This window comes from Heloderma suspectum, chromosome 4 (assembly GCF_057233095.1).
Source record: "Heloderma suspectum isolate Gila_16-S chromosome 4, 16-S_ref, whole genome shotgun sequence".
NCBI classification, from domain to species: Eukaryota; Metazoa; Chordata; class Lepidosauria; order Squamata; family Helodermatidae; genus Heloderma; species Heloderma suspectum.
In genome coordinates, this window is record NC_139461.1 from 199,993,363 (window position 1) to 200,011,895 (window position 18,533).

Genomic DNA, 18,533 nt, shown 5'->3' on the forward strand with positions numbered 1-18,533 from the left:
CGCTCATGTAAGATCCAGCTGTTAATGATTTCAATCTTTTCTTGCATGCAGTTCCTGTTTGGGGAGTAGAACTTACGCAACTCACTAGGATGAAAACCGTCTAGAATCCTGCAGGAACTGAAGTGTTGATTTAAAGCTGCGATGCGTTCACACACTTCCGAGGACATTCTATGGATCTTATTGAAGCTTACTTCTGAGTAAACATGATCCAGCCCACATTGCCATTTGAAATATGTAGGCCAGGAATGGTTGGATTATTGGTGTGTTTGTTTTGGAAGTAGCGAGATGAGACTGTAAGGACAGAGAGAAATAAAAAGCAACTTCCCAGAGAGTTGGTCACTATCACATTTATTATGGCTAAAGCTTAAGCTTTTCATCAGATGCATACAGTGTTATCCTCTGTTGGAAGATATATCTATATCTATACACACACAGACACACACACACGGGTCTGCTGGGCATGTGTGTGAAGGGGTCAAATGGAACTGAAATGAAAAAAGTACAGTCTGTGTCAATTCAACCACGGCTTAAAAATATCGGGAAAGCAGCACTAAAAACAAAACAGAACATTTCTTGCAAAGTTTGCCATCAGTAATATCAGAAATACTGGGTAGGGAAAACCAGAAAACGTGCCAGTTCAGAAAAAAATAAAAATATCGAACTGCAACGCTGTATAAGGTTAAGGATGTCCGCGATCCAGAAAGTGCGGGAGGGAGGGAGAGAAAACAAGGTGTCCCCAGTTTGTCCTTTCCCCAGAGCTGAAGGGCTCCTTCTCCCAAGGAAACTCACACTTCCTCCAGCACGGATGGGCCCGATCATCCCCCCCGCCCGTCGCCGGGAGCCCGCGAGGAAACCAACTCTCCCCTCTCGCGGGGAAGAGAAGCGGCACCCAAGCGGCGCTCCGGACGCATCTAAGGAAGTCGCGAACCGGGAGGCGCGCGAGGGGAAGGAGGAGTTTTCCTTGGCAAGGGCTCCCGGTGCCCATCACCGCGCAAGCCCCGCCCTCCGCCCAATAGCAAGCCTCCGCGGCTCTGACTGATGGGCCCGAGCGCGAGTCCCCCGCTGGGGATGGGTCTCCCTCCGTTAGCGCGATGGGATTAATCGCGGAGCCCGGGCGCAGCGAGTCGGTGCGTCTCTCCTGGCGCTCGCGGGTGGGGGCGCTGCCTGGACGGGCGCGTCTTCTGCGCGGCGCAGCCCGGCCGGGTCCCGGGCTCCTTCCTCGCGGGAGGCGCGCAGGATGCGGAGGGCGTGAGCCGGGACGCGGCTGCGGCTCGCGGGGCGCGCGCGGAAGGGCGGAGGCGAGGGTGCAGCCTCGCGGCGCTCCGCCTTGACAGATCTCCGGAGCGGTGAGCGCGGAGGGGAGCAGCGAGCCGGGGGCTGGGTCGGCGGGGCGCCCCCGGGGCGAGGGAGTCCCCGCGGAGGAGAGCGCGCGCTTGCGTGGGTGTGTGCGGGAGTTTCCCCCTCTCGCTCCGGGACTCCCCCCTCCTCCGCTCGCTGCTTCGGAGCAGCCCCGGAGCTCGCGCGGGGTCGGACCGTGCCCACGCTTCGATCGAGGGCTGGCTGGGTGCGTGTTTACAAGCGCGAAGGCGCTTTGTAGTAAAGGCGAGCGGCTTTCCTGGCAGGGCTTGGCCGTTCGAGATAAGAGAGGGAGCCGCGGAGAGGCGCACGCCTTGCCTGGCATGGAGGAACAGTGCTTGTGCTCCAGCTGCGGGGCAGGCAGCTGGATTGGCCCCCCTCCGGGATTGCCCCCCTCTCGAAGCCGTTAGCATAGAACAGCCTCCCCCAACCTGGTGCCCTCTGGATGTTTGGGGCGCCACCTCCCAGCGGTCATGGCCATGGGCCATGCTGGCTGGGGATGATGGGAATTAAAATCCAGCACATCTGGAGGGCACCAAGTTGGAGAAGGCTGGCATAGAACCTGACTGGAGATGCTCCCAGGCACGTCTTCTGGGTACCCAGGTTTGATCCCCAGGCACCCAGGAACTGCTGATGCCCAGAGCCCATCCTCCTTTCTGATCAGCTTGACTTGGAGGTATGAAGGGTTGAGTAACTTCTCCAAAACACTTGAAAGCCTCACACTGGATGCGCAACAGATCTCTCTAGAGTAAGGATCACATTCCAGACAGACAACTCGGGAGTTGGTGGCCTCTCTTGATGGATGCCCAACAAGCCCATAACTCAAAATATACCTCTTTTAGTGGGATAACCCCAAGTGCAATCCTGCCCTGTTTACCCCAAAACAATCAGCCTCAGTGGATCAACTCCAGTGTAACCCCGCAATCACTGCTTTACTCTGAGCAGTATGACAGATGTTGCGAGCGAGGCAGCAAACCACACTAGAGCGACAGTGTGCAGACTGTTTACCACTGTGGTCATGCCACTGTGTTCTATTCTGCTATTCCAGAGTAAATGTTTTGTGGGTGGCAGGAAAAGAAATCCTTCACTCAAAAGTATACATTGACTCAGTTTATGTTTGTATTGCAGAAATTAATTGGAGAAATTAACTATAGAATTAATTGACTCTCTGGTGTGTAAACTGTTCTTTGATTCCTTGCAGTTGTGAATTCAGGCAAGTGATCAAAGCAGTGATATTGTTCTCTATGTGTTGTTTACTATTACACAACAACTCCTATTCCATTCTTGAATTCTTGGCTCTGATTACAGGTTTGATTTGTAAAGCATCTGAACTATGTCACTCTTACTATGTTTAGATTTTGATAAATGCCTTTTAAGCTTCAGGGACCATAATCTCACTTAACAGTAATATTTCAGTGTTTTTAAACTATATAGCAAGAATATGTAACTGCTACAATTTGGATTTGTCAGGTCAGAACGGTGTTTTTTCTCTTTCTTTTTAAAAATCCAATATTACGGAAATTTTGTTCTCAGCTTGCTACAGGCTTCCTGTGTGACCACAAGAAGGTTACTTAACTTTCTGTGTTTCTTAGGGCAATTCTTTTTGTGTGGGTGGATGTCAGGAATAAACTAATTAAAGCTGACAACAAATACTGTGAAAGATTTCTGGATGGAAGAATCCTGCAAACCTGTGCACTCTTACCTGGGAGTATATCCAGATGAATTCAGTGTGACTTACTTCCAAGTAGTCCTACATGGTTAAAAGTGTATTTTAGAATGACCAGGAGAACTATGAGGTAGGAGCAGAATGATTTTTAAATCAATGTCTTCAAGAAGGCTACACGTGTTGCACGTAGCATATAGAAAACAGCTGTAATCTCATGTGTGCACATACCTGGGAATACGCTCCATCAAAGACAGTAGTGGGAGTTACTTCTGAGTAAACATAAATGCAGTTGGGCTGCAAGCCAGTGTCATCCCAGGACAGCAAGAGCAAGTTCGGTTTATGAATTTTCGGGTATAGGTTTGCCATCTGTGGTTTTGTGGTATTAGCTGAATTGGACTGAACAACGGCTAGTACAATGTGTCCTTTGGACAAGAAGCTTTACAAAATGATATCCTTCTGATTATTGCCCTTATATTCTTGTGGCTATATCTTTCATTGCAGAAGTATTTCATTCTAAAACCCAGTTTGCATGATCAAAACAAGCCACTGTGGCTTAAGCCTCATGGCTTCTTTTAATTTGTGGCGTGTGCTAGACACCATTAGCCTAATTACCCACTTGGGTGCAGTTTGCCATGTTGTCAGAACCCTGGGTGGCACGGCTGGTTTGAGGAGGAAACAACCCTCAAGTAACCCATGACCTGTTGTAGGGTTATTTGAGGGTTGTTTCCCCCTCAGACAAGCCATGCTGCCTGGATTCTGACAACATGACAAGCGGGCAGCTAATTAGGCAAATGGCTCTGGGCATATACCAGCACATACCAAGCTTGTTTGGTCATGATAGCTCTGCTTGGTAGTGCTCTTTTTATCAATAGTTTCTAGCCAAGTTAAGGTTGTTGAATGTTCTGTATTTAAAGAGCTGATTCTTTAAAAGGCTGTCCCTTACTTTGGACCAGTCCCAAAATAGGGATCCCTGGTTTTTAAAATTTTTTAAATAGATTGATTTGATAGCTTAGCAATCAAAGTCATCTGTGCAGTTGAAGTAGAGTCAAATGAACTGTGTCAGCTAATGGCTCAGTCCTAAATGTAGCTTCAGCAAACTTTTAATTTTTTGCATCCCCTTGGGATCTTTTACAACTTCAGTGAAGTTGAGAAAAAAAACAAAGGTGGCCACGTTGACCATAAGAAACATTCCAAAATCCACACTAGTGTAATACCATTATTAGGCCAACTAAAAGATCACAAAAAATACGCAAGCTTTTGAGATCTCCAGATCTCTTCATCAGACAAGATGTTACAAAAAGCAGGCATGGGGTGGTGGTGGTCAGTATGTTGAGACTGCTGCCAAATATTACCAGTTCTGCCCTTATTGTGAATGAGAAGTGGGTATTTGAATCATTATTTGTTGCATGCACATAATACAGAACAGCTCAGTCTCCCTTTTCCTTTCAAAACAAATAGAACACTCCAGTAAAAATCCTCTCTTGCATTCTGGTCCTAAGACTTGCTGTGCCAGTAAAAAAAAAATAGTGCTTAGGAATGGGGTATACCAAACTTTGTCCAGAATATGTCATTTGTCAGTGCAAGCCTATGCATATCTACTCAGAAGTTAGCCCCACTGAGTTCACTGGGACTTACTCCCAAGTAAGTAGGATTGCAGTAAGGTTGCAATCCTGTCTACATTTACCTGGGAGTAAGTCCCATTGAGTTCAAGTGGGAGTTATTTCTGAGTAGATGAGCATAGGATTGTGCTGTATGGCTGTAATCATGTACCTGCTTACCTGGGAATAACCCCATTGACTTCAATGGGACTTACTACTGACTAGACATTTATAGGATTGCTCAGTAATTGTGACATATCAGTATAATAGGAATATTCTGCACAGATGCTATATGGAAGTTCAGGGTACCTTTTCGGTAGTAATATATTAGCTGATGTTAAAAGAATTGCTTTGTGGAGATAAATGTGACACAGTGCTTTTTCACCATAACTTTGGATTTTTGTCCTCAGGTGTTAAAATGAACTCACTCATCTTACCTTGATTAGAAGCAAACTTGTCCTGCTGCTCCCTCATTGCTTGAATGTATGTTGGTAGGGTTAGGGTGGAAGTAATGCTGCTTGAAGATTAAAAGTAGGAGCCATTATATGTACTTCGTTTGGCAAATGTATGTCAATAAAGCCTCAATTCCTTTTATTTAGGATTGCCAACTTTTTTATCTGACAGGGCTCCTGTGTCAGTATGTCAGCCTTTGGCATTGCCTTGTTTCCTTTGCACATATCTCCCTCAGGCTTATGAAGCAATAACTGCATCTTTCATAACAGTGCTTAAGTCTTCATGCATTTCAGTTGGGTTTGCCAACCGTTGTTTTCAAGCAGGGCTCCTGTGTCTTTAACAGCTGCACAACAAGCAGAAATTCTGGAGGGAAAACCTTTTCCAGTGATGGGAAGGTGCGGGGAAAGCTTCACCCACAGATTTTTTGCTTGTCATACAGCTGTTAAGACTAAGAAGCTCTCCTGGGACAAATGCTGACAGCTCTAAAATGTATTGCAGTTGCATCTGTTTCTAAGGAGGGAATCCTAGGCACTCTTGGGAGTAAGTCCCATTCAGCTCAGTGGGATTTGACTTTTCAATAAATATGCATACAAACCATAAAGGTTTGGATGGGGAACAGTGGTTAGGCTGGCTCTTACAATACCTAAAGATGTTCAGTAGCATGCAGAATATGCCTTCTGGCTTGTATAATTGAAGCAGTGAAGCCTTCATTTTTGTTATTAAAAATATGCTGCTGATCAGGGTTGATCCCTGTGCAAGACTGTTTATGCTGCTGATAGTATCCTGTAAGCAATCTATGTTATCTAAGAAAGTGCCGTAAAGAAAACGTACTGTGAGGAGCCATAGCTCTGTGGATGAACACATGCTTTGAACGCAGAAAGTATCGGGTTCAGTTCCTGGCATCTCCAATTAAAAACAAAAATAAGTGATCAGATACTGGGAAATATCTGTGCCTGAAACCATGGAGAGCTGCTGCCAAAAAGCGTAGACAATATTGTGCTGGATCAGGGCTGGGCAACAAATGGCCCATCAGCCATATGCCCCACAGGGGAGTTTTTTGGCCCCTACCAGGTTCCCTGCGTCTGTGACATGGCCCCCATTGCAGCTGTACTGTTCGATTCCCAGCAGTTCTGCTGGAAAACGAGGATCGCCAGTTCTGTGGAGAAATAGGGCACAGGAGGGTCTCGCACTCTCTTTCCCTGCAGGATCACGCTTGCCCCTCGGCTGTTTGGTGGGCTGGGGGTGCAGTTCTTCTGGGAAGCAAAGCACCTGCTCTCAGCATGCCTTGTTTCCCAGCAGAATTGCTAGCTGTGCACTTCTGGTTGCAGCACAGCCACTTCTGGCAGCCGCAGCGGTGGAACGTTACGGCCCCCGGCGGGTTCTGGGGGCTCCAGTGTAGCCCCAGCTCTCCGAAGAGACTCACCCCTGGGCTTGATTGACAAACAGTCTAGCCTGGCATGAGCCAGTGTTCTATGTTCCCAAATACAATTTGGCTTTTTTCAGGTGTCAAGACCTTTGTTGGAATATATCAAAATACCATTTGAATGGAGGTCTCATTATCTTCATGGCTACTTGATTAAAATTTCCTATTAGATTCTTAATTGAGTATTGGAATAAAACAGAATGGAGCAGATATAATAGTGTTAACATAATAGTCTCAGTATTGCTGTTCTGAGTTGGCCTCCTTTATTTTAGTCATAGTTCTGCACTTGACGCCTCTTGGATAATATGCGGCTGATTTATTAACAAGCTTGCAGTGTTAGCTGTATTTAATTACTTCTCTTTAAAGAAAGTTTCAAAATCTCCAACATTATTATTTTTTTTAAGTCATCTATGGGGAAGCAATAGTATCCTAATTATTTTGGCCAGCTGTAATTTCATCTCACCAAGTGCAAGGGGTTTGGATACCGGCTGTGGCAGAGAGTGTGTCTGTTTCTAGGCTGCCGCGGCCTCAGAGCAGCTGAGAAATTAGAACCAGACGTTTTGCTGGCTTAGTCAGGAGAGCACTGCCAGGCAGAATGTCACAGCAAAGGGTCTTCATCTCCTCTGGAACTTGCTTTCCCCAATTGGTTACTACAGCACAAGGATATTGACCTTGAGGGCATGCTGCAAAGTTTATCTTTTCTCCCAGGCTTTCTCTGGGAAAAAGGACTTTCTCTGAATGGTGGGAGAGTCGTTGGGCCAAGCTGGATGCGATGGTGGCAGATCTGTGTGTTTAAACCCCGGTTTGCTGCGATCACGTAGAAGCTCTGGGGGTGAAGGTCCAATTTTAACATCAAAAAGGGTGCGTGGGTGAGGAGGGCTCAGCCCTCTCCCGGCCCCTCTAACTCCTTGCACTTGCTCTCTAGTGCTTTTCTCTCAGCCAGGCTCAGTTCTGGTATTGGAGCATGGATGAGGGAAAAGTGGCACGGGGAAGGGGAGAGAGGCTTTGAGGGTATAACACTTCTAAGTCAGGAGTGGGAGGGTGCGGTGGCCTCCCCTCTTTTTGCCGTTAAATTAGACCCCCCCCCCCCGCACCTTCTATGTGGTTGTGCCAGAGCTGGGTTTAAACTGTAGGATCCGCCATTGTCCTGTCTTGTTTGGTCCTCAGCGTAGGTGTTTAGTATTAAGCACTTACTCATTTTAAGTCTTCCAGACATGACTGTATCAGGGTGTGTGTGTGTGTGTGTGTGTGTGTGTTTCTTCAGTGGCTACTATCAATGGTTTTGACTTGGGAGATGTGGCTTCAGCTCATTACTCAGTAAGAGTGCATCCTGACTAGCATTGTTTCATGTGGTAACGCTACAGGAAATCTCTCAAGGAGTTGGTGTGGGCCGCACCCTATATTCTGCCACCGTTTGCACATGATGCGTGTTTTGCGCACTTGGTCTGGCTGAAAATCTTGTGCTGTCCTACTTCCCGGCCATCTGTTCCCTTTCTGTTATTGAAGCCTCTGTTTTCTTTTTTTTTTTAAAGGCAAACTTGCAGTATTGTGGACACCTTTATTCTGGGTGTGTGTCTAATTTAACGGCAAAAAGAGGGGAGGCCACCGCACCCTCCCACTCCTGACTTAGAAGTGTTATACCCTCAAAGCCTCTCTCCCCTTCCCCGTGCCACTTTTCCCTCATAAAGCCTTGCTTGACCTCCATTATTTGTCCAACTGCATCTGGTTTGTTTGCCAGATCTTTAATTGTCTTGAGAGAAGCACACATTCAAAGGATGGGGGTGGGGATTCTGTCCTCTTGCCACTTGAGGAAGGGCCATGGCTCTGTGGTAGAGCACCTGCTTTGCATGTAGAAGGTCCCAAGTTCAATCCCTGGCATCTCCAGGCAGGTTCAGGAAAGAATCTTGCCCGAAACCCTGGAGAGCTGCTGCCAATCAGTGTTGAGAATACTGGGCTAGATGGACCAATGGTCTGACCCAGTATAAAGCAGCTTCCCATGTTTCTGTGTTCACCCTGATCGTACAGCAGGGTGTCAAAAGAGTGTCAAATCTGCTTGCTTAATAGTCTTATGTTTGTAACTTTAGATGTTCATCTGGAGCTGGGGTTCTTAAAACCTGTCCCAGCCTCCCTAAGCCAAGAAAAGTTACTGCTCAAGCCTGCATAAAGTTTAGATAAAACAAATATCTTTTTCCTGGCAAAGCTTTTTTTTTTGTCCTCACCCTGGGGGCAAACAGGTCAAAGGAAGACGGAGGAAGCAGGAAAATGCAGCCTTATATTTTAAGGTCTCCGGTGTAAGGGCTGTAAGGAAGTAAAAGTAGTAGAATCAGAGAGTAACTCCATTGTTCCTTGGCACTCACAATAAACACAAACCCTGAGGACTCCGCCTTATTGTTGCATTGACTGGGAGGAGCTGATGCGATGGCCAGTTTTTAACCGTCCAGTCACAAACTGCAGCGGGTCAGGAAGGAGCTTCTGTCTTCCTGGCAGCTGCCAGTGCCTCCCTGAGTAGCTCACCTCTTGCTTTCAGAACATGTCCGATGTCTGGGCCCAACAATAAAATGAGCACATTTTCACCAGATTTCTGTGCTGCGCTCTTAAGACACCGCTGAATGTTGTGAAAAAGTATACATGATTTTAACTGGAGTTTTGTAAATCTCTAAAACTACAAATGGTTTCCAAGTTTCGCTCAGAAAAAGAGGCAACTATCTCTAAATGCCACAGTTTTGTTCAACAAATATTATTGAATTGACATGTTGTTGACTTTTTGTGTGGCTACGTGTCAGTAGTAATTGTTTGCCACATAGATCTATGCTGACCTGATACCCTGCCTTGTTTTGGCTATAAAATACTGATATGCTGGAAAATACGGTATTTTTGATCCCCTTTGATGGAATATTTGGTTCTTATTCTTTGTCATTAGAATGGGATGGGCTATAATACAGTAGTAGACCCTGCTTTGCATGTGTAAGGTTTCTGGTTTTATCCCTGGAATCTCCAGTTAAAAAGGTATTTAAGGCTGACCCCTGCCTGAGGCCTTGCAAAGCAGGGCAGCACACACTGTCCTCATCCCTCAGCCAGGGAACCAAGAACCACTGGGAGGCTGCCCCCCCCCCCCCGACTCCAGGAAGAGTATCACGGCAAGAGGGACACCACCCTGGCTCCATACATCTGCCAGAGAAGGAACAGCTTCTGAGCCCTTGCTTTACCCTTTCTTGCCCAAAAGAACATCTTTAAGAACTTCGTAACTAAGAGCTAGTGTCTTGAGTTCATGTTTTCCACCTCCCTCCTAACCCCTTTTCCTACTGGCTAGGTTCACACAACTCACTAACCCACACTTAGTGGTTGAGTGTGGGTTGTTCTTGAACCATGGATTGTTTGTTGCACTGTGGATTAGCATGTTGTCTGGACCTAGGACATTTTCTGCAGCATGGCTTGTTAACCACCCGGAACAACCCAACAACAGACTATGGATTCTCAAGGTGGCTTGTTTGAGAAAAATAAGCCTTGCTGCATGGTTAACAATCCACCCTGCAGAAAATGTCCTGGGTTCGGACAATACGCTAAGTCACAGTTCAACAGACAACCCATGGTTCAACCAGAGTATAAACATGCATTCTGCCCCATTAAAATGTGACAGCAAGGCATTTGATGATTCTGATTCTCTAGGGATTTGAAACACTATATATCTATTGCGCATTGACCCACATAAGTTTTTCACCAGTATAATAAGGCTGTATATAGACAGTAATTTCTGAAGAGCAGTGAGGACAGCTTCTGCTGTAATGCTGCAATGGTACGAGCCCTGGCCCAGCTTTTGTAGCTGGAGAACAGTTCAAAGCTAATGGGAGGGGAGAGGCTGTAAATTCATTGTATCCTATCCTGATCACAGTTCATTCCTCTAGCCCAGCAGGTGAATAAAGTGTTGAATGAGGAGACTGAATGTTGGGAGTGAAATTGATTAGATTGGAAACGGCTGGCCAAAGGGGAAAAATTTCCCTTGAATGACAGAGCAGTGGTTAAGGGAGGTAGCCTTGCTCTGCTGTTTTGCCTCTTTTCTTTTTGAAGAGCTACATGTGTGGATATGTGTACAAGTTGGGCACAAGTATTTGAGGTCTGAAGAAGGATAAAAACCTGGGTGCTCCTGTGTGTGTGTGATGGGTGGGTGTGTTCATCATGGGCAACAATCCATTTGCAATAACAGGTGGATTGTCAATTCAACATATCTGTCTGGCCAGAATTCATGGTTTGCATGCTATGTTCAGCTTGGCAAGTCACAAGAAGGGCAAGGGCGCTATGTTACATCCTGTGCAAGAAGGCAGGGAGACTTTAGTGTCACTAAGTAGTCTGTGCTGTGCAAATGTTCCTTGCAGCAACTTCTTTGGAGTTGTTCTGCATAGTTACTTCCAAAGAGTTGATTGTGCATATTTGTGTGCATGCTTGTGTGTGGCTGGTGACGTGTGTGTGTGTGGGCTTGGATATGGCCTGCCAGTTATGTGGACCCCAGATTGGAAAAAAATGTTTCCCTCCTTACTGCAGAATCCTATGTCTATGTTGTAGCTATTATTCAATGGTTCTACATTATGATGACTTCAGTGCAATTAGCTTCTTTTATGGCTTCACTGGACCGAAAAGCAGCACAACTCTGAAAGTACTTTGGGGATTGCCTTTGGATCTGTTTCTTGGTCTCTTTCCATCCCAAATGTTCTTATTTTCTCCCTGGGAGCATCAAGTTTTCAAATCTGTGCATTTGAACCAAAAGCAGCATGTCTCTTCCTAATGTAGCTATATGCAAAGTCTCTGATTCATCATTTAGGAGGTTGCTATGCTGAACCTTTTTGCAGCATAAGCAAAAAATAAACTATATGTGGATCATGAATACTTTGTGCAGTTCTACATGTATATTGTGGGAACAGTTCATCTCAACAACATATGTATTTTTTCAATGCCAAAAGGCGTTTGCTCTGATAAATGTTTGTTTCGATAGGAACCATTTAACTAAAGCTTAAGCAGATGGCCTGAGTGAATTTCTCTGTTTTTGCATGTAAGGAAGGTTTAGTGATAAGAATTTGAGATTAAATTGGTTTTGTCGAGACCTTGAAAGATTGGAAGAGAATAGTTTATCTGAAGGTCATGATCTGCAGCTAGCTAGTTTTCTTAAAAAATAAAAGAAGAAGGCATGTCTGTGAGATTGTGGGTGAGTTTCCACGCTATTGGCTTCACTTTGTTTGCAACTTTGTTGTGATGTTTCCCCAACTGCATTTTCTCCTTTTCCTGTTTCTACAGCCTTTAGAGACCCGGCTTATCACTGTAGCATGGGGCTCTGTGCTGTTTCCACTGAGCTCTAATTGAATTATTTTCTTGATAGCTGGGTGGAGTCTGAGTGGAGTCCGGGTTGGGTCTGATTGCATCATCCGTGTTCCTGCCTCCTCGGCCGTGTTTCCAGGACAATGGAAGGAGAAGCTAATGGAGCAGTACCGGATTTTTAAAAAGGAATCAGCTTTGCTGTGAAGAGAGGCTTCCCCCCTCTCCCCCACTTTCTCCTTTCCCCTGAGAATCCAGATGCACCTGCATTTCAGGAGCAAGCCTCACTGAGCGCAATTGGAGTTACTTCATAGTAGACACACGTACGCTTGTGCTGGGAAAGGGGTGTGTGGGGGAGAACACAAAGACGGAAACCAGCCCCCATTGTAACCAACAGGATCTCTATAATGAAGCTGTGAAGTACTTTCTTCCTAAGGCAATTCATGGGAGCCTCGTAATCCCGCTTGTTCGCGTAATCGCACTTAAGGAATTGGGCTTTAAAGTATGCTATTTCAATTGAGGGGGAATCTCTATAAGTTCTGATGTGGGCATTCAAAGGCAAGCCTCATCCACCACAATGGGAGTTACTTCTGAGGAGACACTAATGGGTTTCTTGTGGGAAAGAGACTGAAACCAGGCCCCATTTTAATGCACAGGATCTCTATATGGAAGCTGTGAAGGCGTTAAGTCCTAAGGCAATGGATCAGAGCCTTGAGATTGCCATTAATTGCATTTAAGGAATTGGCTTTGATATGTGCCATATCAACTGAGGGGCTTCTCTGTTATTTCTGTGGTCACTGAGAGGGCAAGCCTCATTCAGCACAATGGGAGAAAACACCCCTTGACTGGAGTCATGGGTTATGTTCTGGTGCTTATTTTCAATGGTGTTTTAAAAGTTGGTCCCTCGGCATCCTGCTCCAAAATGGTGATGAAACTTCCAGAAAACAGGAAGGGAAAGTGTTGGATCACTGAGGTCAGAGTGACACACCCACAAAGGCTGGGCTGCACACCCCATGGGCGGGACTATGATACCGGACCCAGTGCGATGGTGGAAATAGGTCAGAAATGGAGCTGCGGTAAGCTGGAAAAGTCGGACTATAAGCAGTCTCAGAAGAAGCGGTTTTTCCACGTTAAAATGAGGGGCTGGTGGTGAATGGCCACAACGTCATGGAAACACAAAGACCTAACCACACAGTCTGGAGTAAATTGCTGGTGGAAACACAGCCTGTGTCTCTGTGGTGTAATAAACAATGGCAGAGGAGGCGTTGGCTGTGAGTTAACTTGGGTTGATTTCATTACAACTATGTAAATTTAATGAAGGCTGGATGCTGCAAAATTCCTCTTGAAGACAGTGACATTTTATCTGGGGGGTGGGGAGTGTGCAGTGAGTTACCATGCAGGCGTATGCTTGTGCATTGTAGATGCTGGGCACTTTTTTATAATGCCATAAAGGGGAGGATCCAGCAGCTTCTTGGTATTCATGTCAAAAGAGAGATTTCCTGGCTAATCCCTCAGTAATGGACTAGGGACTCAAAATCCTTTACTTTCTTCATTTCTTCTTTGAAAGTTGTCAGTTGCTACATCCGAATACCAACCCATCTTGCATTTTCCATGGAACAACCACCAAAATAAGTGCTGAAGAGTGATCTGATTCACACATAATGCTAACCCATGGTTTGTTGAATTCTGGATTGTCATGATGTGCGAATGCATCTGTGCTAACAAACCATGGTTTGTTAACCATGAACAACCCAGAGAGAGAACCCATGGTTTGCTGTTGGGTGGTCAACTATGGATTGTTTAAACCATGGGTTGTCACTGACCTGGTGCGCACGTAACAACAACCCATTGGTTAAAAAACCTATGGGCTGTCGTGCATGACTGGGGACAAGTGGGCGTGCTGCCTACAGAGTGCCCGCCTCTTCCTCTTTTACCACACAATCCACGATCGGCTCTTTTGTAGGCTGTGGAGCGTGACATACAAACCCAAAACTGCTGGGTTGTTTAGGGGCTAAAATTATTTATTTATTTATTGCATTTATATCCCACCTTTTTTCCTCTTGCAAGGAACCCAAGGTGGCTAAATAACCCTGCAGTTAACCCAGCAACAAACCATGGCTTAACCACTGGGTTGTTTAGCCCCCAGACAACCCAGCAGACTGGGTTTATACATCATACTTCACAATTTACGAAGGAGCCGATCATGGGCTTTGGGGTAAAAGCGGAAGAGGTGGGCACACTTATCTCTATGCATGACAACCCAGTGTTGTTATTTGTTAGCTAATGGGTTGTTGTTACATGCTAACAGGCCCGTTAAGTGTGAACCCAGAACCAGGGGTTGTTCATGGATTTTCTGTCCAGGCTACAGAGATGGCAGGCAAGAGTGGTCAAAATAACCTAGTACATGCCAGTACTACAGAACCAGAAAGGCATTTCGGATACATAGAGGGAGCAGGCAAGGGAGGAGGGAAACAAACAACTCAGGCACTGAGAAAACAAACCATGGTTTGTTCAATCAGCTGCCAGATAAACCCTGGGGAGAGCAACAAACCATGGGTTAAATAAACCATGGATTAGTGCTATGTGCAAACCAAGACACTGTACTATAGAGCCAAATAAAGGGAAGTACACATGTTAGAGCTGCCAGGCAGAGACCCATGACTTGGCTATCACCAAAGAGTGAGACATTTTGTGCAGAAAAGGGATAACTGATGGTAGGGGAAATAAATTACTTAAAAAGCGTGTGTGTGTTGGGTGGAACATCTGACCAAGAGGGAATTGCCCAGTGTGCTTGATGAGCACTGCACACTCGCTGCTCTACCTGTGGAGCGGGAGGCTATTTTGAGCAACTGAGGGGAGCCTACATGTGGCATTTGTAATAGGCATGTTACATCTTAATCCACCCGTGGGCATTGCTTTGGTAAGAGCTGACACACATTCAGCAGAAGCGTGTGGACAGTACCAATTCAGAATGCCTTTCATAAGCAAGAGAGCCACATAAATTAATAGCCCTTTGATCCATTGGGCTATATGAATCAAAGATAGCAATTATAATAGCTTTGGAAGGTCACAACAGCTTGGTAATGCAGCATTGAATGGTACCGCAGCATGAAAAGAACTTCGGGGCATATTTTCTATTGCAAGATCCTTTAAGCACACCAGAGGGCATGGAAAGACCTCAGTATAGCATGCAGCTATGTGAAAATTCCAAAAGGCGCAGAAATGGTAGAGATCGTGGCCCAACTAAGACAACCAAGTCGTGACTTGGCTAGCTGTTCTGCAGCCTCTAGAAAATAAACTAAATGAGGTCACAGTGAAACTGACAGATGTCGTGGAGATGGCAAATTCAGCAGTAAACTTGGGGCTATATAGACAGTCAGAAACAGAATGCCTGTTCACTGCAACCAGAGAGCTCCAGTTTGAAGTGGAGGACCTGGAAAACAGGAGTTGTTGCTTAAACATTCATATTTGAGGAGCTGCTGAGCAAGAGGATGGCAGAAACATGGTAGAATTCTTTACCCGCTTGTTCAAGGAGCTTCTCCTTGACCTGCTTATATTTGAAAGAGCATATTGTTCTCTAGAACGCGCCCACACAAGCTTAGAGACATTATAATTAGATTGGCATGATACACCCCCCAAAGAAAGAGTCCTCCTCGTCTTCCACAATTGGCAAGTCCTGGAATACAAATGTGAAGCTGTTCAGTTATTCCAAGACACCTGTGGCTAGAGGCCCCAGTTAGGCACAAGGCCTTTAGGCCATGAACGGAGCAGCTGAGAGAAGCGGGCATAGCTTACCAGTTGGGATTACCATTGAAGCGGATGGTTAAGCACCAGGGAAAAATGCTGACAGTATCACCACATTCCAAAGCAACTAACTAGTAGCTGATCTTGGGGCTCCCTAATTAACTTTGGGTGCACATGGTGAAGACCCAAGCTTGCAGCACATTGCCCCTTTTGGCTGGACCTACAAGGCAAAAGAGAGAGCTGCATTCTCACAGGATTACTTTAGCATTTGTGTTCTGATGCTCCAAATGCCCATCTCAATATGATTTGCTTTTACTTTGTGGCATAATGGTGTCCACCTTTGACAGCTTTTGTTACAGAATGAGCCGTAATGTAACCAGGGAGAGCGTTTTTTATCCAGCCCAGTGTTTTGTAGATCTTTGCCTTTCTTTAGCTCTAGATCCAGAGCTCCAGTGACCACTGATGAAAGAGTCATCCTTTTCCTCCTTTCGCTTTCAAAAGCCAGTTTCATTTTCAGGCTAATAGTAGTGATTAACTCAAGGCACAGTTGGAGGGAGGAGGAATGACTCCTACGCAGAGGAAGCACCTTTTGACTCATTGTTTTTGGAGGTGTTGCACTTTAAAAGCCTTTTCCACACGTGTGGGAGAAGTTTCCTAATTCAGATATGTGCATCTAGAATCCAGGTTCTAACCTCTTATTAAAAGTTGGCTGGATTGATTTTTATTTTTTTTAGCATTTTCTTCTTAATCCCTGAAAGAAAATTTAGCTTTAGTTTTTCTGGAGGTGTTTTCTTATGAAACAAAAACTTTGTGTGTGTGTGTTTCATGTAGCACTTTTCTAATATTTGATATAATACATGTTGAAATCTTTTACATGTTGCAAATGGTAGTGTTCAAAACCAATTTGTAAGCCTCCTCCCCATCTGTGAACATCCTGTATTTGCAAATTTGCACAACCATGTATTATTCCTAAAGGGCCTCTCTGGTTTCAGTCTGGTAAAGATTAAAATGGTTTGTTTTTCTGATAGGGAGTTTCCAGTGAAACTTTATTTAGACAATTTGAGGAGCTTTTATTATCTCTAAAAACTAATTGCATCAATGGTTATGAGACCATGCCTTAGATAGGATCACTTTACCCGGGTAAGAAAAAGCAACAAAATGTATCCTGCTGCTATGGCTCTTTTGCTTTTCTTCTTAATGATGGGATGGAAATCCAGACCCCTTGCTGTAATTCTGCATATAAGGCATCTAGGGTTGAGTGATTACTTTTATTCTAGGTGTGTACAGTCACAATCTGAGCCAAATGAAATGAAGAGTAATGGAATTTGTAGAAAGTGGATTTAGCGTGTATTATATTTGGCATGTGAACCGAGAACTACCGGAAGTACAAGCTGGGTTCCGAAGAGGCAGAGGAACTAGAGATCAGATCGCCAACATTCGCTGGATCATGGAGAAAGCAAGAGAATCCCAGAAAAACGTCTATTTCTGCTTCTTTGACTACGCTAAAGCCTTTGATTGTGTGGATCACAACAAACTGTGGCAAATTCTTAAAGAGATGGCAGTACCAGACCACCTTACCTGTCTCCTGAGAAACCTGTACGAGGGTCAAGAAGCAACAGTAAGAACCAGACATTGAACAACCGATTGGTTCAAAATTGGGAAAGGAGTACGACAAGGCTGCATATTGTCGCCCTGCTTATTTAACTTATATGCAGAGTACATCATGAGAAACGCCGGGTTGGATGAATCACAGGTTGGAATTAAGATTGCCGGGAGAATTATCAACAACCTCAGATACGCAGACGATACCACCCTAATGGCAGAAAGCGAAGAGGATCTAAAGAGCCTCTTGTTGAGGGTGAAAGAGGAGAGCGCAAAAGCTGGTTTGAAACTCAACATAAAAAAAAACTAAGATCATGGCATCTGGCCCCATCACTTCCTGGCATATAGAAGGGGAAGAAATGGAAGCAGTGACAGATTTTATTTTCTTGGGCTCCAAGATCACCGCAGATGGTGACTGCAGCCATGAAATTAAAAGACGCTTGCTCCTTGGGAGGAAAGCTATGGCAAACCTAGACAGCATAGTAAGAAGCAGAGACATCACCTTGCCGACAAAGGTCCGCATAATCAAAGCTATGGTTTTCCCAATAGTAACGTATGGCTGTGAGAGCTGGACTATAAGGAAGGCTGAGCGCTGAAGAATTGATGCTCTCGAACTGTGGTGCTGGAGAAGACTCTTATGAGTCCCCTGGACTGCAAGGAGGTCCAATCAGTCCATCCTAAAGGAAATCAACCCTGAGTGCTTATTGGAAGGACAGATACTGAAGCTGAAGCTCCAATATTTTGGCCACCTAATGCGAAGAGAAAACTCCCTGGAAAAGACCCTGATGCTGGGAAAGACTGAAGGCAAAAGGAGAAGGGGACGGCAGAGGATGAGATGGCATAGGAGATAGTATCACGGATGCAATGAATATGAACTTGAGCACACTCTGGGAGAGAGCGGAGGACAGGAAGGCCTGGTGTGCTATGGTCCATGGGGTCACGAAGAGTCGGACACGACTTAACGACTGAACAACAACAAATATTTGGGATGATGGTGATCTACTGAAGCCAGGAATCTTCTTTTGTTCCTGCTTTTAAACTAAATTTAGGCCCCAAAGAAGGCAAGACGTGTGTGTGCGTGCGTTTGTGCAAGCAGACTCGCACAATGCTTTTGAGGGGTTCTGTCAAACCTAAAGATTGATTTGTATTTTTTGCAGGGAACATTCAGTTTGAATTAGGAAATGGTGACTGGTTGCGTGAATAGGTTTGCTGTGTACCAAGCTTGATAGCACAACTGTGAGTTACTGAGTAATGTTCCCCATGAACCTTTACTGAATCGATAATATATAAGTACCTGTATGTTTTGCACCATGGAACAATTCATCTGTGGAAAACAGCATGGAGGGAAAGGGTTAACTTCCATCTGCCAGTGCCATAGCCCTGATGCAAA

General features: G+C 45.3%; 1 protein-coding gene across 1 annotated transcript in view; it reads left to right on the top strand.

Moving 5' to 3' along the window:
- Positions 1–1,093: 1,093 nt before the first annotated feature.
- TGFBR3 (transforming growth factor beta receptor 3) overlaps positions 1,094–18,533 on the top strand; it is a 178,768-nt gene continuing 161,328 nt past the window's right edge. Inside the window, exon 1 of the mRNA XM_084851937.1 lies at positions 1,094–1,346. The gene's annotated coding sequence lies outside the window, so the exon portion shown is untranslated. The remainder of the gene's footprint in view (positions 1,347–18,533) is intronic.